The sequence below is a fragment of the Ictidomys tridecemlineatus genome, chromosome 5 (assembly GCF_052094955.1).
Source record: "Ictidomys tridecemlineatus isolate mIctTri1 chromosome 5, mIctTri1.hap1, whole genome shotgun sequence".
Taxonomy (NCBI): Eukaryota; Metazoa; Chordata; class Mammalia; order Rodentia; family Sciuridae; genus Ictidomys; species Ictidomys tridecemlineatus.
The window spans coordinates 104,057,320-104,081,388 of record NC_135481.1 but is presented as its reverse complement, the minus strand read 5'-3'; positions in this window follow the sequence as shown (position 1 = coordinate 104,081,388).

The window sequence follows — 24,069 nt, the reverse complement described above, 5'->3', positions numbered from 1 at the left end:
TAAAAGTTGGTTCAACCCTGGTGCAAAGTCACACTCACCCAGGGCCACATCAGGAAGTGCCTCCTCCCAGGCCAACTGCAAGGTGTTTGAACTAATACTGTCCTAACACTGTTTTGAAATCATTCATAGTTTAAGCAACTAACCCCTCATTTTCATTTTTCATTGCCTCACAAATTAATGTAGCTCATCCTCCACCAGTGTTGTATATAGTGAGTAAATTCTTTTTCTGGTCAGGCAAGGACCATGCTTAATTACCCCTGTTCTGGGGCTGATGCTGGATCTGAGAAGGATGAAATAGAATTCACCAGCCATTTCCAGGCGAACTAAATATACTGCCTGGAAATGCTCAATGGCTTGAAATTTGAAGGAAATAAAACAGGATATGAAGAGATAAAACTTTCTAGAAATACTGGTCTGAAATAATTAGAAGACTGTAGAATAGATTTTTATAATTTATTTCCTAATCTTGGTCTAAGTGATGAATTTCAGTACAACACTGGTATTTAGTAGCTGAAAAATAAATACCCTATAAATACTATGCTTGAAATTAACCAAGAAGGTAGATCTTATATTTATTGATCTTATTATTTTAAAAAAGTCTTATTATTAGAGGGGTGGGAGGAAGCTTTAGGAGGTGATGGTTTATCTATGGCCTTGATGGGTGGTGATTGTCTCACAGGTATGTACTTAACCCCAGATCACCAAGTTGTACACTTCAAATATGTACAGTTTTTCACATATCAATCATAACCCCAATGAAGTGGCTTAAAGAAATAAATAGAAATTCTTATATCAAAATTTACAGTTTAATAACACATTTGAAACCTAGCTATCTCACAACTTCATTAACTCAAAATGCTATCAGTAGTTTTTAAAAGTGGAGTAAAAATGACCCTTAACAACTAAAATCAGTATAGGAAGGCAAAAGTATTCGAGTTTATTGACTTTACTCAGAAGACTTATTCCCATGCCATACTTTAAAGCCTATTTATTCCTTTTCTAAGCACAATATTGCTAAGGGGCTTTCGAATTTCTAAACTTTCAGTTAATTAAATATAATAAATTAGACCAGGAGATACTGTTTAAGTGGTGCCCTGCATCTAGAAGAGGTTATTAGCAACATTAAGTCTGGAAAGAGAAAAATAATTTTAAAATTATGCATACATATATATTGATATGTACATAAACACATATTCATACACACACACACACACACACACACACACATGCATTTAAAGTCTCAAACGTTGGGAAAAAATGGCAAACAATCTCTGCCTTGGTAATTTTCACAGATCACATCATTTCCTTCATTATTTACTAGAATCTACAATGAGTCTGTTTTTTTTTTTCCATCTCCCAGTATTAACACTATCTCTCCCTTACCACCAGAGCACATTTTCTAAGACTTCCAGTGGATGCCTATAGCTACTGATAGTATTGAACCTTATATATACTTGATTTTCTCTACATGTATATCTATGGTAAAGATGAATTTATAAATTAGGAACAGTAAGACAATAACAATAAAAACTAATAAAATAAAACAATTATAACAATATGCTATAATAAATGCTATGTGCATGTGGCCACTCTCTTATTCACTCTCTCAACTACCACAGAGTAAGTATCATATACAGTGTGGATACGTTGGATAAAAGGATGATTCTTGTTCAGTGCAAGGCTCAGGACAGCACACATTACACTACACAGAATGGCAATTGAAGTATATGAATTGCTTGTTTTTAAAATCATTCATCCATGTTTTGGATTCATGAATAATTGAAACCACAGAAAGTGGAATTGGAGATGAAAGGAGACTACAATATTTCTATTCCTTACAACAATTGCTCATGGAAGTATTACTGTCTTCATTTTACAGAAAGAAAACTGAGATTTAAGAAAAGTTTGTCCAAGATAACACAGCCGCTAGAGGTAAAGAAATCTCTTAGTACTAGCATCTCCAAAAAGGAGGTACTTCCAAAAATAATATATTAAACACTAGTAGATTTTCATAATGATGACTCAAGTCATCCACCTTGTAAGAAAGGAGGTTGCTCTGCTGTGAATGTGTCACCTCCAAAATTTGAAATCTGAGTATCGAAATTTAGTGTCCAATGGGATGCTATTACGAAGTGGGAATTTTCAAGGTGATCAGCCTTGAGGGTCCTTCCCTCATAAATAGAATTAAAGCCTTTATAACAGAGGCTTCCTGTAGGGTGTGGCCCTCTTGCTCTTCTAGGTTTCCTAGGTAACCAAGAGACTCACATAAAGAGCCATGACATAATTAACAGAGGTATAAAATAGGCCATAGATGTTTGATAAATTAAAAAAAAGGAAAGAAAAGATGAATAAAGGAATGAATTGAGATGAGACAAATAGAAAAAAAAAGCATGAGAAAAGACATAAAACCAAGAACATCTGTCATTCTACTGACTAAGTAGTCTAATTAAAGGAAAATATTGTCAGACTTGTAAACATGAAAAATAATGAAACCAACCCCTACAAACTTCACAAGAAATTCATTATGAAACAAAGACACAAAGGAGAGAATTAGGTAATAGAAACACTAATCAAAGAAAGCTATAAAGGATTTATTAATGTGAGGCATAAAGACTCCAGTGAAGAAATATTATTTAAAATATATAGAGAGATTTCAGGGTGATGAAAAAAACTAAATTAAACAGAAAGACTAATCCACTGAAATTTGTATTGACTGATAGTATTTCTTTAAAATATAAAAAATAAAGTTTAACAAAAACAAAGTGAGACGATAAATCCACAACAGTAAGTGCATATTTTACTGTAAACCTTCTTTAATAAGTGATAGGAGGAGACACAAATTATACCAATATAGAAGATTTAAACTCAGTGAATTGCATTTCAGAACACAATGAATACAGAATATGCATTTTTTTCAAATACACATAAAATATTTAATAAAACAAGTCATATGCTGTGTTAACATCAACAAATTGTTACCAAAAGGTCAGTCCTTGTTTCTGATACAAATCCAATAAGGACATGGTTTCAAGGAAAAAGAAAAATTATTTTATTGCTTTGGTAACAAAAAGACTCTAGGACCAGAGTCTGTGCTTCTACCCATCAGGGGGACCAGAAGATTTTTAAAAAGGTGATTCAAAGGTTATATTCCAGGTATGCTCTGAGAGGAGTCAAAATTCACTTATTAATGTGGAAGATTTCTTAGGTATTCTGGCACTATCGCTGAAATTTAAATTACTTCCTTCCTGGGATGGGTGTGTGGAGGACAGATAACACAGCCTAGAATCGGGTAAAGGGGTAATCCTGTTTCCCAAGATTTTGGAGGGGAGATTAGGGAGGAGGAGTCTAGGAAAGGAGAAAGAAACATGTCCATTTTCAAAATAAGTCGAAGTGGTAGAGCAACAAGGTCTATATTCAAAGCATGATGTGGACCAGTGTTACAAAATTTTAAAGACGGATATTAAGAAATATAAAAATATTTACAACACAAACAGTCTGATTCAATAGCAATTAAACTGGACTAGAAATCAATAAACATGAGGTAATAAACCTCAAGTGTTTGGAATTTAAGTGCTATGAAAACCTCTGTCCTCGTCCCCTATGCCAATCTAGTAATGACACTGTTTTGAGAAACAGGAAAAAGAAGTTATATTGCTTTGCTAGCAACGGAAAAACACAGGGGACTCCTGTCCCAGAGGCTGGGATTTTGCCCATCAACAAAAACGGGGCTTTTAAAGAGGTGATTCAAAGGCTACATTCCACATGTTCTCTGTTGGAGTCATAACTCATTTTGTTAATTTTGGAGAGAGTCATATCTGAGATCTTTCGGTACCATCCCCAAAGTCTATATTACTTCATTCCTATGATGGGTATGTACTAAAGGACAGATAAATATGCCTAAAATGGGTGAAGAAGGGTAATCCTATCTCCCCTGAGATTAACAGAGGTGGGAGAGATTAGGGAGGAGCAAGGAGAGAGGAAGAGAAAGAAACACATCCATTTTAAAAATAAGTGGCAGTGACAGAAAAGCAAGGGTTATATTCAGAGCATAAAGTGGATCCCTCTAACATAAGTAATCAATAAGAAAATTACAAACAACCCAGTAACAAATGGACAGAACACTTGAAATTCACTTTGCAAAAGAACATCACCAAATATCAAATAATCATATGTATGAGGTGCCCATAAAAGAAATGCACATTTCATCAAAGAAATGTACACTAAAGCACTCGTTAAAATGCAAAAATCCTATTACAATGACAACAAAAGACACCTGGCCCATGTGGTAGTTATGAATTATGGAACTCCACTGCATTGCTGGTAGCAGGGTAAGGTAGTAAAATGACTATGGAAAGCTGGCAGATGACTAGTTTCCCTCCTATATAAACACTTACAAGGTATTAATTCATTTCCTTATGAAAATATATGTACTGGAATGTTCATGCTTTATGTAAATAAACCAGATGTCAAACAATGAAAATATTCACTCATAGTAGAATGGATTAATCAATGTGTATATAAATTTAAATGAAAATAATAATTTTTAAAAAACCCAAAAGAATCAACTGTAACATGCAAGAACATTGGTGCAATTGTTCATCTGACTGGCATTATGAAGAAGTGAAGTCAGACACAGAACAATTACATACATTTTTATCTACATGAATTTCAAGAACAAACAGTAAATTCATGGTAAAATTCATAGTAAAGTTAGAATACTGGTTCTTTAAAAGGATATTGATTTGGAAAAAAGTTCAAGGGATACCTCTTGGGTACTGGAAGTACTATATATCTTGCTCGTAGATTTAGGAACGTAGAATCAATAATTACATGTAAATTACATAGAATCCTATGCTATAAAGAACGTTGAGCTAGTATATGCATAATTAACTATTCATTGAACCAAAGTTTAAAATTGCTGCATTTTCTGCTTTTTTCTCACCTCATTTACATAAGATAAAAGAAAGTAAATACATAAACCATCTGACCACTTGCAAGTAGCATTTTATACATTTCTAATGTCGATTCTTTTACAGATGGTTAGTTTCCTAACAGAACCCTTCTGCTTCATCTTGTGTGGTTAAGTATCTGTGACCCTGCAAGAAGAAAAATACTAGCACAAATGGAACATTTTTGTTGTCTACCAACAATGTTGTCACCAATGGACTGGGTAGAAAATGTAGAAAATGTCACAGGGACCCAGTACTGTTATTCTAACAACACTGTTCCTGTTCCCTATCTGTAAGGGTAGATTGTCATGAGATAATCACAGGTTTGTTCAAATTCTTATACTCAGATCACTTTGTGTTCCTTTTAATCACAATCTTCTAGTACAAAATACACATAAATATATAACAGTGTTTATAGTAGGAAACCATTTTCATTATCCAAGTCTCATTTCTCATCTCCAATACTTTTGAAACACCCAAGATGTGATCACTTAAGACAAAAAAGTTGTTTATCTTTAAATATTATGTCATTTTAATGATTATTGAAAAAGTTTGTCAAGAGTAAATTTAATTGGGCTGGGGAAGTAGCTCAGTGGTAGAGTACCTACCCAGCTTGCTCAAGGCCCTGGGTACCATCTCAGTACCATTAAATAAAAAGAGTAAATTTACTCCAAATTGCTTGCACTGTTACTCTAATGTGTTTGAAAATAAAGGAATCTCCATAGAGTCCAAATTTTTTTGTTTATAATCTATTTGCATTGATTAACAACTTCATTTTTCATCTATAAAAATATAGAATATTTTACAGGTGCTCAAATACAAAAGTAACACATTTTTTAAATTATAAAAATTAATGTCCACTATTTTCTTTTAAAAGTTAAATCACTTAGTTGCTGGAAAAGTTTATTTTTAAATTTTTTGTCAATTATATTATATTTTTATATATAATGAATATTATTTTTCATTATTTAAAAAATCTATATGTAAGTTTGATATAACTGAATGAGTAAAACAAGACAAAGTTTATATTAATATACAAAGAGTATTTTGGCTTAAATTTTTTTAATTGAATTTCCCAAATTTCAAGTACATACTATGATGTAAAAGTGAACTTTTCATTACTATAATGAAATGCCTAAGACAAGGTAGTTATGAAGAAAAAAAGGTTTATTTAGTTCACAATTACAGATGTTCAGAGTTCAAAATCAGTCAGGGTTCTGACTCTAGTATGATCTGACAGCAGATGGCTACTATGTCATGGCAAGAGTGCATGTTAGAGCAAGTGATCATAACTAGAGTTAGGAAACAAAGAGAGCATGAGGGGCCATAGTTGCTCCTTTTATAAAATCCTCTCGTGAGAACTACCAAGGATATTACAGTTTGAATCTGGAATGTTCTCCAAAAGGCTCAGGTGTTGAAGGTTTGGTTCCCAGATGATCATACAATTGGGAGATGGTTGGAAACTTTGGGCCCCAGTTGGAAGAGTCACTGGATATGTAACCTGGAAAGTTCTTGTTCCTGATCCTTTTTTCTCTCTTTGCTTCCTGACCATCATAAAGTGAGTAACTTTGCTCTGTCACACCAACCCTGCCATAATATTCTGCCTAAACATAGCCAGAATTATTGGAGCAAAGTGATCATGGACCAAACATCTTTAACTGAGCCAAAATAGATTTGTTTTCCTTTAACTTGTTTTTTTCCTCTGGTATTCTGTCACAGCAATGAAAAGCTGAATAACACATACAGATTGCAGGAAAACTTTATCAGGACCCTAGTGACCCAAGGATCTCCCACTAGACCCATCTCAAAAAGGTCCTACCACCTCCCAACCTCACTACCCTCGAACCAGCCTTTCAATCACATGGATCATTGCAGGATACCCAAACCAGCCATTCAAAATGATAACAAATTTATATGTTGAGTCTATTACATTTGGCCTTCAATGTATGATTGAATAAAATTAAGTGAAAAAAACCTTACATGACCCCCAAGAAGATCATGCTACATTATTTTAAAGACAGAATTTAATGGTTATTTTTAAAATTATAAAGTCTCCTACCAGGATAAGACAAAAAAATTTATAATCAGGTTTTCAAATCAGGAAATACATAATGCCAAGACTGAGTTGACTGCCAGTTTCTTACAAGTCTTTATCTTTAGAAAACCAAAAGGCATACCTGGACAAGGAGAATCTAGACCCATCCACAGTTCAATTTATATCACTGCTTTTTCTGAAAATCCTGCACACTCATTTTTAAAATTGCTTGTAGATCTAATGCATATCATCCAATGTATATTTTATACTTTCATAACTTGTTATCTTGAAAAATATGACTTGACCTTAACAAATAATATAACAGAAATGAAACTAAAATGATCGAAAATTTGATAATTCTTGATAATTTTCCATGTTGCCAGCTTAAAAAATATTGCTTATGATACCTTCCAAAATATTCTTATAAAATAGTGATAAATGAGGGAACATATAGTAATTATTTTTAGATTTGCACACTCCTCATAGGTTTTAACATAACCATTCAACTCTGCCATTTGTAGTACCATAGATAAGTCTAAAGAAATACATGGAAATATGTTCCAATAAAACTTTATTTACAAAAGTATGTGGTAAAATAGACTTGGCTCTCAGGCCATATAGTACCACTCACTGATCTGAAATGAAAAAACAAATTCAAAGCATATAATTTTATGAGAATCATTTTTTGTTGTTTTTGTTTGGTATGTTTGCATTTGGGTTTTCATGAATGTTTCAATCATTTTTAGTGGCTGTTGACTACTTAATATAAAAAAATGAGAAAGTTATCACATTTACACAATCCCTTTCAGTAAAGCCTGCTAACTGTGAGAAAGGTGTCATAAGCAATATTTTTTAAGCTGGCAACATGGAAAATTTGACTTTTATTTTTTCTTAAACTCCAACTTCCCACCTTTGAAAAGCAGTATGGAGGTTTCTCAAACTGACCAGGAATAGACCCATCATATGACCCAGCTATCCCATTTCTTGGTATTTATCAAAAGAACTAAGATCACCATACTATAGTGATATATACACGTTATCATTTATAAGTGCACAATTCACAATAGCTAAGTTATGAAACCAGTCTATCTGTTTGTCAACAGATGAATGAATAAAGAGAATATGGTATACATGCACAAAGGAGCCTTACTCACCTATAAAGAAGCATAAAATTATGTCATTTCCTGCTAAAGGGAAGATACTAAGGTCTGTTTCCTTTACCTCCCGTATTCTTAAAATGATAGGATCTGTTGGTGTGTCCACAATGGTGATCAGGAAAAGGAAGCTTAGAGATGTAAGGAGCAACCATCTCTGCAGTAAGCCAGATGCAGAAAGTCAAGGGTTGAATATTATCTCTCATACGCAGAATCTAGAAGGAAGGGGAAGAAATAAAGAAGGCGATATCGTAAAAATAAAAGAAGGTGGTCAAGAGGGTGGGAGGGGGAGGGCAAAAAGACTACTGGGGAACAAACTCTGACAAATTATGCTGTCCATGTATGAATATAACACAATGATTCATATATATATATATATATATATATATATATATATATATATATATATATATAAAATTATAATGCATGAATTGAAATAATAATAAAAGGAAGATCAGTAGATTAAGGAAGTAGATCAGGGAAAGGAACGGGGGGGGGAAGGGAAGATACTAAGTAATGAGTTTGATCAAATTATGTGCACATATGAATATAACATAATGAATCCCACTATTATGTATAATTATAATGCACCAATAAAAAAATTTAAACAAAAAACAAAGGTAAATGATTGGTTCTATACAACATAATATGTTGCTCAGCAATGATATTCAGTAGGTTAGATACATTAAGTAAAAAATAAATTAATTTGAAAACGAAGGTAACCTATTTCTCAATTTAAACAGTAAATATTGTCTAAAATACAGGTGGAAAAAACCCACATAAAAACAAACAAACAAGTATCAAGACAGTAATCATCCACCAGCAAGAAATATATAGAGAAGGGTTTAGCTGTTTTATGAGTAGAGAATTTTGTTTCCATTACTTTTGCTTTTTTTCTTGAGCTGTAACTTCTGGAACGGGAACCCACAGTCTTACCTAAACACCCTGTGGTTACTCTCTTCAGTCCTTTCCCTCCAAAGCAAGGGAGATAGATAAGATTTCAACAGTGGATCACCAAGAAATAAAAAACACAGATGTTATAAATGAGATGCTCCCTAAAATTGGACAAATATTTGTGTTGAATTTGCAAACAGGAAAATTAATAAATTGCATGATTCATCACATGTGTTTGGCATGTCGGGGGAAGTGCGGAATGAATACTGGATAGACAGATGGTTCCCGCCCACACCCATCCACAGCCCCTCTGTTTGTATCAGTGCTTGTCCAACTCCCAACAATCTCCTCTGCCTTTCATTGCCTGAGGGCTTTCTAATGATTGGAGCCAGCTCTGCCTCCCCATGGAGAGGCTACAAGACTAGGTGAACCCATGATTCCAGGGGTACCCCTCAAACAATGGCTCACAGAAGTTTAAGATCACATATCCCAGCTCCTTTGCCTAGTCTTTGAGTTTATTTTACAAATATTGCAAGAATTCCTTCTAGAGTCAAGCATCAGCTGCCCACTGTGATACTTGGTGGGTCATTGCTTCTGATTTCCTTCTCTTCTCATTCTTGCTTTATACCTTCACTCCTGGACTGTTTCCTTTACCTCCCATATCCTTAAAATGATAGGATCTGTTGGTGTGTCCACAATGCCAATCAGGAAAAGGAATCTTAGAGATTGTAAGGAGCAAATCTCTGTATGTGGATCTTCTTGGATGTGAAACACTTGTTTTGGACATTTCTTTTTTTTTTTTTAATGCCATGTTGTGAAGTTAACTCTTAAGAAGCAGTAGGACACAGAACCCAGCAGCATTTGTATCAAAACTTTATCGTGTTATTGTATTAACCTTGTGCCAGATATTTTTCAAGTATCACCTCACTTAATCTTCTTAATAATCCTATGAGGAAGGTACATGCTTCAGTTAAAAAATAAGACACAAAGAAGTTAAATGGCATGGGATGGTGGTATCAACACTTGAACACGGCTATTGGATTCACAAATATAAATTTTTAAAATCTCATCACTCAACAACTTGACTATCTTCCAGGAGAAATGTGCTTCAAAAACTTACTCTTAAAATAAAATAATTAGCAATTACCTTTTCTGTGTTTCTACTTGGCAGCACATAGCAGGTGTATTGTTGGGTGTCTATGGGCATTTTATGATGAGATGTTTCATAATAAGCAGGAGGAGGACGAGCTTGATGATATCAGTAGGAATTTGATTGGATCTATTTCTTCCTGTGATAGCACTTCCCATGATCACAGCAAATCAGAATTATGATATTGACAGTATCAGTTTTATTTTAATGTTAAGAAAACTGGCACTCAGATGTTAGGTGCAAAGGCACACAAATAATAAGTGGTAACAAATATTTTAAATCTACGTCTGTTTGAGTCTAGAACAGCATAATTTTCATGATAAATTTACTCATCAATTTGGGATGGGGTTATGTCCCAATAAGCAAATATCATAAGCAAAAAATCCCCCAGTGGCTGGGGAGGCCGAGCCAGGAGTATCATGAGTTCAAAGCCAGCCTCTGCAACTTAGAGCCTGTCTCTAAATAAAATATTTTAAAAGGGCTGGGGGTATGGATCAGTGATCCTAAAACAAAACAAAACAAACAAATGCATTTAATTCTCTTAACCTACCCATCATCACCGCTTAGCCTAGCCTACCTTAAATGTGCTCAGAAGAGTTAAATTAGCCTTGAGTTAGGCAAAAATCATCAAACACTAAGCCTATTTTATACTAAAGGGTTGGTTATTCAAGGTGATTTATTGAATATTGAACTGAAAGTGAAAAACGGATTGGCATACGGGTCAAACAGACTGAACCTAGGGCCACCTGTACTACACGGCATCAGCTGCCCACTCATACCTTGACCGCAGAAAAGGAGCTTCAGAGATCCGCTCTCAGGAAAACTTGGAGCAAGCCACATTTCCTTTCCTGACATTCATCCCCATCCTGTCTTATTCAATTGTAAGAACATCAATTATGTCCCTTACCTTGCCATTTTTGTACATTTTGTTGTCTTGCTTTATTTTCTACACTCCCTAAAATGTCATACACACACACACACACACACACACACACACACACACAATACATGTATATATTCAGAATGTACTTTATATATATATATATAAATTCAGAATGGCACCCTTTCCTATGCAAAACTCACAGATGCTATGGAGAGACATAAAAAACAAACCCTCTTGTTCACAAGGGTCACTTTCTCATTCTCATTCTCCTCTCTCTCTTCCTTCCTCTGCTTTCTCATATACACAAGCACCTCACATCCCTACATGTATTAATATTTTTTTTTCTCTTAAAAGATAAGCTTTAGCTCAGCTCACTCACAGGAAAGTATTAAAATCAAAAGCTTTATCTCTATAGGGCTATTTGCATCAGGAGCCTCTGCTGCAGCTTGCCGAACGAAAAGTTTATCTCACTTAAAGGAATTTCATACATCAGTGACCAGCTATTAAAGGGAATAAGGTGTCTTTCTTAAAATCCCATCTAAACACAGCCTGGCCTGGCTAATGGGCAAAGAAAGCTTGAGGGGCATCATGAGGCATATCTTAGCAGTCGCTGGCTGCAGCCATGAGGACCTGATGGTTTCTGTTTTGAATATGCACCACGAGCAGGGACCCACTCTGAAATTCAGATGGGTCACTCCTCCGATGCAATAAGCAGAAGCCACACAATAACCATATCCCTTTCAGTTTCTAAACACATTTATCAAAACCTGGCAAGACATCACCCCCAATTGAATAAACAAAACGAAGATCAGTGTCTTTCCTCAGGGGTGTTCTGTCTCTGCCAGCAGGAAAATGTCAAGCTGACACCATCTATTCACAGCCCTGATAACCCAGCAACTTTGCTCACCATCTCTGCTGTTCAGGGCAGAGAATTTTTTGATATGGTGTCTTGCGTCCTGTTCTCCCTATGTCTATGTCAAGGACAAACAGCGTCTTCAGAGAGCCCAGCACTGTTCTCTCTCACGCACCTCCATGGAAGACCCTCCTATCTTGGGGGCTTGGCTGCAGGTTTTTCTGATGGCACAGTCAAGTTGCAAACCAGTCCCTGTTGATTTCTTTTTAACACAGGAAATTTTGCCTCTATAATTGCCTCAGGGAGAAGAAAAGCTCCAAAAGGCAAAGAGGCCGCACTCTCATTCGCAACTGTTCTACTGGGAAGATTAAACATCCTCTCCTCGCTGAGAATTTCATTAGATTTTACCTGGCTTATTCTCAGGAAAGCCTTAAGACTCAGGTGAGATGCCATCTCTCAAGAAAAGCCCTGACCCCTGAGTCTTTGTGGGTTTGCTCTTCTCAGTGGTTCTGAGCCCTCTCATTGTTGCTCATATCTTCCTGCATTTTAATTTTCGGATTGTCTGCCCTATTGGATTGTGAGGTCTTCAGAGCAAGGTCTATGCCTGGATAACGTATCCCTGGAGCCCTTCTCTCTGTTGAGACAGGACAGACATTTTATTTAAAGAAAAAGTCACATATTTCTATCCTTCACTGGTAAACCCTGAGGGAGCTAGGTGTATTTTAGTGAAATCAGTTCATCCTCATGTTGATCCTAAAGCTTTCAAAGTCATGTCATGGATCAGTTTGACAATCTCAATAATGCCTCAGAAAATTTTAATTGGAAGTTTATCTTACTGTATCCTGATTGTAGAATTGCTTATTCTAACCCAAAACTCTAGTGACTTGCAAATAGTATAAGACTTCTAAGTACTAGTATAACTCAGAGAGTCTGAGAAACCGAAATGAATGTCCATATTGTTTTTGTTTTCTTTTTTTAGGAGAGAGGTAGATACCAAGGATTGTACTCAGGGCTAATCAACCACTGAGGCACATCCCCAGCCATATTTTGTATTTTATTTAAAGACAGGGTCTAAATAGTGTCTTGCTTTCATGTAATATAAACATATATTAAACAAAATAGTACATGTAATATGTATATATTACATATAAATATGAATTTCATAAAGGTTCTCACTTTTGCTGAGGCTGGCTTTGAACTCGTAATCCTCCTTCTTCAAACTCCTGAGAAGTTGGGATTATAGGTGTGTACCACGATGCCCAATTGTTTTCATTTTTAATCAAGAACCCGAATGTCATTTTAAAACTCAGAAATGGGTTTAAGATAGGAAGAGAAAAAATAAATCCTCAAACATTCTGAAAGTTCTTCTTTATTGGGTTAATATTAGGTTAATAGTAGGGAACAGGAACCTAATCAATTTTACCAAATGGAGACAAACATTAACACAGGAAGACGTAAGTGGAAACAGGTAGAAAAGCAAAAGTCACCCTTTCCCCTGAAGTTTGCGTTCATTGTTTCTAACCACAATGGTCAACTGTCCCCTAAGTGAAGTTACCAGAACTCCAAAGCCACCTGCAAAGAATGAAAAGAGAAAATATCATACTGAAAGTTGGATGGGAAATCCCGATAGAAGGAGGCCCTGAATGGGATGTGGTAAGAAATCAGAAGGCTTGGAACAGTTTGAAAGTTAATAATTGCCAAAGAGGAGTGAGGCAATCTGCAACACAGTCAGAGACAGAGCACTGAGGAAGTCCTGGGAGTTGACATTACTATCAATCCAAGATTGTTGAGCATTTGGAGTCTGAAAATAAATGGATCCTAATATCTGTACCCACCTGCCTTTGCAGCTGCCTAGGGTTGAAGCCCTTGATGAGACTTGGAAAGGCGGACATGATGTCACATGAGAAACACAGGCTCATGGCCCAGGAGAGGCTGGAAACAGGCTGCAGGAACCACTTTTTTAACAATCCTGTCTCCACCTTGAAAACAGCTTTTTAAATAAGTGTATTGCATATAAATCATGTATATTTATTACACAAATTATACAAGCAATAAAAATCTTTCAAGTAAAAGGATACCCATAGCAATAATTTGTAAATGTTTTAAAGTGCTTACAGTTAAAGAACATCACTCCAGATGTGCTTTTATATGAAAAATATAGAAATATTAACTATCAGAAAAATTGCATAAAACTGTAATACAAAAATTGCATTAAACTTCTCAAGCTGTGTTAAAGTTATCAAATTTAATTTCACATACCTAATAAAAAAACTAAAGAAAGAAATTGAAGAACGTCTTAGCCTCTTGATAAGTATTTCTTGGAAAAATATATTAACTGGTGATCATTAAAATACAAGTTTATAAAAGAACAGAATTAAGAAAAATCATTACAAGTTTTGTTTAATATATTTTTAAATTTACACTTGATATTTAGTATCTAATGATTCTCTACTATGAAAAATGAGACAAGGTATTTTCCTTCTCTATTCAATCTCAGATTTTTAAAAATTGTATTGCTGTTATTACCTAGTTGAGGATTCTAGTTGCATAAGACAACTCAGTAGGAGACTAAACAGAGAGTCAAATTCACAATCAAAAATTATCATCTCTAATACTTATTTGATATTTGTTGGCAGAATTTTGACATACTACTTTATTTAGGAACAATTTAGGAATCTATTTAGTATAACCCCAGTAAGTAATGAGAGGCATTTGCTGATTCTTTTAGGTTGCATAGCTGGTCTACTACTAGGCTTCCCTTTGGTTATGCAAAGCTCTGCATCATAGTGTATAATGGTGTATCATTTTTCCTGGTTTCCATTTCAGTCTCATTCCTGGCAGAACATTTCCTTAAAAGACAATGGTTCCTGTGTCCTCAGTACCTGAACTCATCTTTATCACAAACACCATCATCACTGCATTAACATCACAGAGAAGATGACATTTATTGTGTTTAGCATTAAGTGATCTTTATGAAATGCATATTTTATGTAATATATACATGTTACATGTAGTATTTTGTGTAATATATGTATTACATGAAAACTTAAACTTTCCTAATTATTCTTGGGTGAACTAAATTGTCCCCCTTTTAGAGCTTGTGAAAGGGAGGCACAGAAATGTTTAAGAACTGGCACAAAGACCTATTGAAAAGAGTGACAGAATCATTATTCTTAATTCCAGTGATCAACTTCTTAATGTCATGCTGAATACAATACATGCTTAAATGTTTTTTGAATTATGAGTATGTGATACTTATAATGATTTTTAACCCATATACAATTCAGTCTGGAATTATTAAAAAATTCAAAAGCCATGTATACTCTCTTCAGGATGGGAAACAATTACTATAACAGTTAAAGATCCTGCCTTCAAGCATCTTAAAATTTGAAAGAAAAAAGTGCCTAGCATATATGAAAAAACAAAATTAGATGTAAGTACACTGAAGTGGGGTGTACTAAAATTGAAAATATTAAAATTCAGTTGGAGGCCAGAGAATATGAAAAATATTCTCATGAGATCAATTTAAAGAATCACTACTGTGTTATATTCTACTGAATAATTCTTCCCTGATTTTTCTGAGAATTCAGTGCTCTTCAGTTTCTGAGTCCAATAGGAATTGACTGAAACAGTTATAAAATCACTATTGTAGCAGGAATGTCAGGAGACATTTTGTGTGTGTTTGATCTTTGGGCACAAATGAGGAAAGTGAACATTCTGCTACTGTCTTTAAAATATGATCCCAATACAAAAATACGGATTTTAAAGAACTTAAAATTTAAACACTTGCCTTTTTTATGTATTTTGTGAGTTATGACATTATCTCAATGTTATATGAAGAAAGTATACATTTCAGAAAAAAAAAAACCACTTCAGTGTTAAGAATTTAAATTCCAGTTAACTCCTGTGACAATCACTACAATGTGAATGCAGAAGAGCACATTAGAAATCTAGAAAAACTCTATCGAGATAAACCAAGGGGTGTTACTTCAAAACTTCCCATTCACGGATGTGTAAAATTACTTTGAGTTCAGTTAATCAATAGGTACATTTTACATACATACTTTTTCCAAGTGTGTACCTACAAACTACAATGCAACCTAATTAAAATGGATTGATTGTAATAACAATACTCCATTAGAAATGATACGCTGAAATATATTACAAAAAGAAAAAATGGAAGCCCCTACCTTTCTGTGAATTTGCATTAAAAGCTTTGTATTTGTCAGCCTTTTATTTCTGGTACTAAAAGACCTGAAAAGAAAATTTTAGAAGAGGAAAAGTTTATTGGTGGGAGACTCATTGCTCCAAATGTCTCAATCCTTAGACAGCAGGCTCCATTCCCTGGGGCTCAAGATGAGGCAGAAAATCATGGTGAAAAGTTGGTGGAGAGTAGCCACTCGCATGATGATCTGAAGTAGAAAGAGACTCCTCTTCCTAAGTACCTCAAAGATAAGCCCCCAATGACACACCTCCTCCAGCCACACCCTACCTACCTTCAGTTACCATTCAGTTAATCCCACTAAGTGATTCTCAAGTTATTGTGTTAAGGCTCTCATAACCTAATAATTTATTCTCTGAACCTCTTGCGTTGTATCACACATAAGCTTTTGGGGGGACATCTTACACCCAAACTATAATATGGTTTTGTTAGGACTGGGAAAAAGAATATGAAATTATAATTCAAGGAAATCATTGTGTGTTTATTAAGTCTAAATCAGAAAAAAATTATGATTTTACCCTCTGCTAAAAACAAAATAATTTAAACGCTCACAACATCATCCTGATAATGCTAATTCATATAAGATTTTTCTGTTTCACAAACTACTGATAAAATAAATCATTCTCTATTTTAGAGGAGAACTTACTCTTTGTCTTATTTAGATTAAGATTTCCGATAATAAGGCCTCTGATTTGATTTTACTATACTTAGAAAATATCATGTCACATGCATGTTTGTTTGTATGTGTTTGAATTATTTTTTTAATCATCTGACTGCTATGCTAGAATAACGTGTTCAACTCTTATAATGAGTATATTCGGTTAGATGGATTGTATATATGGTTTGAAATGCTTATTATTGAACCAAATGCTGAAATCAAATATATATTTGAATATGAAGGAGTTTAGAATGTACATAGTGAAACTGATCTGCAAGGTAAATAATGATATAAGGAGTGAAATCAGAGAAAATAAAAGAAGTGAAAGATCACTTCAAAAAAGAGACAGAGATTCTGGAGAAATAAAAAAAAGCATAAATCTTTGAAATGAAAGAATCAATAAACGAAAATAAAACTTCATTTGAAACCATTACCAACTAGATGACTTGGAAAACAGAGTTTCAGGCAATGAGGACAAAATATACTATCTTGAAAACCAAGTTGATGGTGGAGAAAAGATGTTAAGAGACAATGAACAGAACTATCCCAGTATGGGATAATCTGAAAAGACTAAATTTAAGATTTATTGGGTTAGATGAAGGCTCAAAGATACAAACAAAAGTAATGCACAATCTTTTTTTAAAAATTTTTATTATTGGTTGTTCAAAACATTACATAGTTCTTGACATCATATTTCATACATTTGATTCAAGTGGGTTATGAACTCCCATTTTTACCCTGTATACAGATTGCAGAATCACATGGGTTACACATCCACTGTTTTACATATTGCCATACTAGTGTCTGATGTGTTCTGCTGCCCTTCCTATTCTCTACTATCCCCTTCCCCTCCCATCTTCTCTCTCTACCCCATCTACTTTAATTCATTTCTCTCCTTTTTTTTTCTTTCCCCTCACTTCCTCTTCTATGTAATTTTGTATAACAATGAGGGTCTCCTTCCTTTACCATGCAATTTCCCTTCTCTCTCCCTTTCCCTCCCTCCTCTCTTCCCTGTTTAATGTTAATCTTCTTCTCATGCTCTTCCTCCCTGCTGTGTTCTTAGTTGTTCTCCTTATATCAAAGAAGACATTTGGCATTTGTTTTTTAGGGATTGGCTAGCTTCACTTAGCATAATCTGCTCTAATGCCATCCATTTCCCTGTAAATTCCACGATTTTGTCATTTTTTAGTGCAGAGTAATACTCCATTGTGTATAAATGCCACATTTTTTAATCCATTCATCTATTAAAGGGCATCTAGGTTGGTTCCACAGTATAGCTATTGTGAATTGTGCTGCTATGAACATCAACGTAGCAGTATCCCTGTAGTATGCTCTTTTTAGGTCTTTAGGGAATAGAATGAGAAGGGGAATAGCTGGGTCAAATGGTGGTTCCATTCCCAGCTTTCCAAGGAATCTCCATACTGCTTTCCAAATATCAGAAAAATTCCCAAACTTAAAGAAGAAAATGAAAAACCAAATACAGGAAGCTTGCAGGACCCCAAACAAACAAAATTACAACAGACCCACAACAAAGCACATTACATGAAAATTCCTAACATAAAGATTAAAAATAGAATTTTCAGGACTCCCAGAGAAAAATGACAGGTAATATGTAGAGGCAAAATGATATGGATCTCAGCTGATCTCTCAATCCTCAAAGGTAGGAGTTCTTGGAATAATATATAACAAGCTCTGAAGAAAGTGGGTGCCAGACAAGAATATTATACCCTGCAAAATTAAGCTTCAGAACTGAAAATAAACCGTTTCATGAAAAACAAGTTAAAAGAATTCACAACTTGAAAGCCTACACTATAAAACATGCTCAATAAAATATTTCATGAAGAGAAAATGAAAAATAAAAGTGAAAACCAGCAAAGGAAGAAACTACACCAAAAGAAGAACAAATCAATGGAAAAATTAATCAAATTAAAAACCAGATATAAAGCAACATGATAGAGAATAAAAATTATGCCTCAATAATAGCATTGAATAAAAATAGCCTAAATTTTTCATTCAAGAGATGTATACTGGCAGATTGAAATAAAAAAACAAGACCCCAAAATATGCTGTCTCCAAGAGACTCACCTCGTAGTCAAAGACATCCATAGACTGAAGACTGGAATAAACATGCCATTCACATGGATCTTGTAAACAAGCAGGGGTTCTACCTTCTTATCAGATAAAGTGGACTTCAAGCCAAAGTTAATCATAAGGGACTAAAAAAAGGACATTTCATACTGCTTAAGAGAATTATAAATCAATAAGACATAACAATCATAAATATTTATGCCCCAAACAATAAAGCATCTCTATACTTCAAACAAACCCTTCTCAATTTCAAGAAGCAAATAGATCACAATGTAATAATACTGGGTGATTTTAACACACTTTACTCACCACTGGAAAGATCCTCCAGACAAAAACTAAATAAAAAGCTACAGAACTAAAGATACAATTAAAAATTTGGAATTAACAGACATATATAGAATATTTTATTCACCAATGTCTGAACATACTTTCTTCTCAGCAGCACATGGATCCTTCTTGAAAATAAACCACATCTCAAGCTACAAAGCAACTCTTAGCCAATACAAAAAAAAAGAAAAAAAAACAGAGATAATACCTTGCATGCTATTAGACCATAATAGATTGAAATTAGAAATCAATGATAAAATTTTAAAAATAGAAGGTACTCTAACACCTAGAGACTAAATAACATGCTATTGAATGATGAATAGATAGAAGCAATCAGAGATGAAATTTAAAAAAATACTTAGAGGTGAATGAGAATAGTGACACAACATATCAAAATCTCTGGGACACTAGGGAGGCAATGCTAAGAGGGAAGTTCATTGCATTGGTGTTTTCATTAAAAGAATAGAAAGTCAATGAATAAATAACTAAACATTACATCTCAAAGCCCTAAAAATATAAAATCAAATCAGCATCAAAAGTAGTAGAAGACAGGACATAATTAAAATCAGAGCTAAAAATCAATAAAATTTAAACAAAAGAAACAATAAAAAAATCAACAAGACAAAACTTTTAAAAAAAATTAAAAAAAAATTGATAAACCCTTAGCCAAGTTAACAAAGAGCAATGCATAGAAAACTCAAATTACTAAAATTTGCAATGAAAAAGTAAATATCACAGTGGACACTACTGAAATATAGACAATAATCAGAAAATATTTTGAAAATTTATATTCTAATAAAATAGAAAATCTTGAACACATCTACAAATTTCTAGAGACATATGTCTACCCACATTGAATCAGGAGGGAACAGAAACCTTAAACAGATCAATTTCAATAAATGAAACTTAAGACATCTTTCTACCAAGAAGGAAAAGCCCAGCACAAGACAGATTTTCAGCTAAGTTCTACCATACCTTCAAAGAAGAACTAACACAAATTTATTCCATTAAATAAAAAAGCAGGGAACCTTCAAAAACACATTCTATGAAGGTAGTGCTACCCTGATTCCAAAACCAGACAAAGACACATGTAGAAAAGAAAATTTCAGACAAGTATTCCTGATGAACATAGATGCAAAAATGCTTAATAAAATACTGGCAAATTGCATACAAAAGCATATTAAAAAGATAGTGCACCATGATAAAGTGAGGTTCATCTCAGGGATGCAATTTTGGTTCAACATAGAGAAATCAATAAATGTAATTTATCACATCAATAAACTTAAAGACAAGAATCACATGATTATCTTAATAGATGCAGAGAAAGCATTTGACAAAATACAGCATCTATTTCAGGTTTAAAACACTAGAAAAACTAGGGATATTAGCAACACATCTTAACATTATAAAAACTATCTATGCTAAGCTTAAGACCAACACCATTTTTAAAATTTTTTATTTATATATGACAGCAGAATGCATTACAATTCTTATTACACATGCAGAGCTCAATTTTTCATATCTCTAGTTCTATACAAAGTATATACAACCAACACCATTTTAAATAGAGAAAAGTTGAAAGCATTCCCTCTAAAAACTGGAACAAGACAGGGATGCCCCCTTTCACCACTTCTACTCAACATAGTCCTTGAAACTCAAGCCAGAACAATTAGACAGAAGAAAGAAATTAAAGAGACATAAATAGGAAGAAAAAAAAAAACCTCAAATTAACCCTAGTTGCTGATGACTTGATTCTATATTTAGAAGACTCAAAAAACTCCATTAGAAAATTTCCAGAACACATAAATAAAATCAGCAAAATAGCAGGATATAAAATTAATGTACATAGATCAATTATCAACTGCATTTCTGCAGATCAGTAATAAGTCAACTGAAGGAAATTAGGGAAACTATCCTACTCAAAATAGCCAGGAAGGAAGGAAGGAAGGAAGGAAGGAAGGAAGGAAGGAAGGAAGGAAGGAAGGAAGGAAGGAAGGAAGGAAGGAAGGAAGGAAGGAAGAAAAAGAAAAAGAAAAAATTTAGGAATCAATCCAACAAAAGAGGTAAAAGTCCTATACAATGAAAACTACAGAACACTAAAGAAATAAATTGAAGAAGACTTAGAAGATGGAAAGACCTCCTATGTTCTTGGATAGGTAGGGTAAATATTGTCAAAATGATCATACTACCAAAAGTATGCAATTCCTATTAAGGTTCCAATGATGATCTTTACATAGTTAAATGCAGTTATGAAATTCATTTGGAAAAATAAGAGACCCAGAATAGCCAAAGCATTCCTCAGTAAGAAAAGTGAAGCACAAAACATCACAATATCAAACCTTAAATTAAATTACAGAGCTATAGTAACAAAAACTGCATGGTATTGGGACCAAAACAGACATGAAGACCAATAGTGCAGAATAGAAGACACAAAGACAAATCCACATAAATACAGTTATCTTATACTAGACATAAATGCCATAAACATACATTGGAGAAAAGATAGCCTCTTCAACAAATGATGCTTGGAAAATGGAAAACTATACATAATAAAATGAAATTAGACTCCTATCTCTCATCCTGCACAAAACTCAAAGTGAATCAATGACCTTGGCATTAGACCAGAGACCCTGCGCCTACTAGAAGAAAAGGTAGTCTCAAAACTCTATCATGTCAGCTTAGGAATGGACTTCCTCAACAAGACTCCTAATGTACAACAATAAAATCAAGAGTCAATTAATGGGATTTTATCAAACCAAAAAGTCTATTCACAGCCAAGGAAACAATAGGTAACATGAACAGAGAGTCTACAGAATGGGAGAAATTCTTTGCCACCTCCACCTATGATAGAATGTTAATATCCAGGACATACAAATAACTCAAAATACTTAACACCATAAAAACAAATAACTCATTCAACAAATGATCTAAGGAACTGAACAGACACTTCACAGAATAAGAAATTCAAATGGTCAAAAAATTTATGAAAAAATGTTCAACATTTGATCAGAGAAAATCAAATTAAAACTACCCTCAGATTTCATCTCACTCTAGGTAATTATCAAGAATACAAGTAACAATAAATGTTGGCAAGGATGTGGGGGAAAAGGTAAACTCATACATTGCTGCAAATTAGAACCGCAAATTGGTTCAACCACTCTGGAAAGCAGTATGGAAATTCCTCAGAAAACTTGGAATGGAACCACCATTTGACCCTGTTATCCTACTTCCCAGCATATACCCAATGGACTTAAAATCAGTATGCTACAATGAATCAGTCACACTAGTGTTTTATGATAGCTCAATTCACAATAGCCAAGCTAAGGAACCAATCCAGCTGCTCTTGAACAGATGAATGCATAAATAAAATTTGGTATATATACACAATGGAATATTGCTCAGCTATAGAAAAAGAATGAAAATATGGTATTTGCTGGTAAATGCATGGAACTAGAGACTATTATGCCAAGTGAAATAAGCCAATCCCAGAAACCAAAGGTCAAATGTTCTCTTTGATATGCATATGCTAACACACAATAGTATATGGGGGGGAAGTGGAGATTCACGGGTTGGACTGGGGGAAGAGGGGAAGGTTGGTAGTATGGGAATGGGAAAGAGAGTAGAATGAATTGGAATCAATTTTCTTATGTTCATATATGAATACATGATCAGTGTAATGCACATCATATACAACCAGAAGAATGGGAAATTATATTCATGTATGTATGATATGTCAAAATACATCCTACTTTCAGATATAATTAAAAAGAACAAAAAAATTAACAATAATAGAAAATTAATTACAACATTTTAAAAAATCCTAAATACCAAAAAACCTAAATATCATTTTCATGCTTTACACAGAGACTGAAAGAAAATTAGTAAAGATAAAAATAAATTATTATCAAAAACAATAGAAAATCTAAAAGATTGAAAGATTCAATGAGTCTGAGAAGGAAAATGTGGGTGAGCAGAGGAAACACCACCTTGTAGGAATAGTTGAGATTGGAGAGTCTAATTGCAAACCACTCTGGGCTAGTTTCCTAAGCTTTAAAAATAAGAGTGAGACTCCATAGTACTGAGTGACTCTTTCAGAGCTTATCTTGATCACTGCTTAAATCAAAGAATACAATATAAAAGGAAAAAAAAAAGATGTGCAACAAAGACGTAAATGAAGCAAAGGAAATGATAAATTAGTAGAACAATTCAATTATAGGCAAAAGTTTTAATTATAAAAGAATGAAGTGGGGCAAGTTCTTACCTAGTTTTTTTTTTTTTCGATATTTCCTTTCTTATATTTAATGTTAATTCATTCATCTTTTTTGGTCTTTATTCACTGCATCTCTTTTTTCCTTTATAAAATGATAGTAACTAAGAAAACTGTAAGATCAGAATATATATTAAACAGAAAACGTCTGTCAAATAAAAAAATAACCAAGAGGAAAATGAAGTCTGAATTTTTCTCTCTTTAAATTAATAGCTCTGCAAATAAACATTTTGAACATATCCTGAGACAAGAAATTAAGGGAACTAAAAAAATTGATACAAACAGATTTCATCAATTATCAGTTATCTTAACACTAATGAACTGATTTTTTCAATTTTTGAAGTGACCCAAAGACCTAGGGCTTTGGAGCCAGGTAAATAGCCAAAAGTTATTGTTTAGAATAAAGTTAGTAAATGAGTCTTTTCCTTCCATTCAGAAACAATTTGAAAATACTTTAAATCTTTTAAATGTAATAGCTTAATTATTTAGACTAAATGAAGCATGGCAGTGATTTCATCTTCATTACCAACATAGCATTGAATTGGTGGATCCATCACTAGTACAGTTTCTATAACTTACTAGAAAAAAA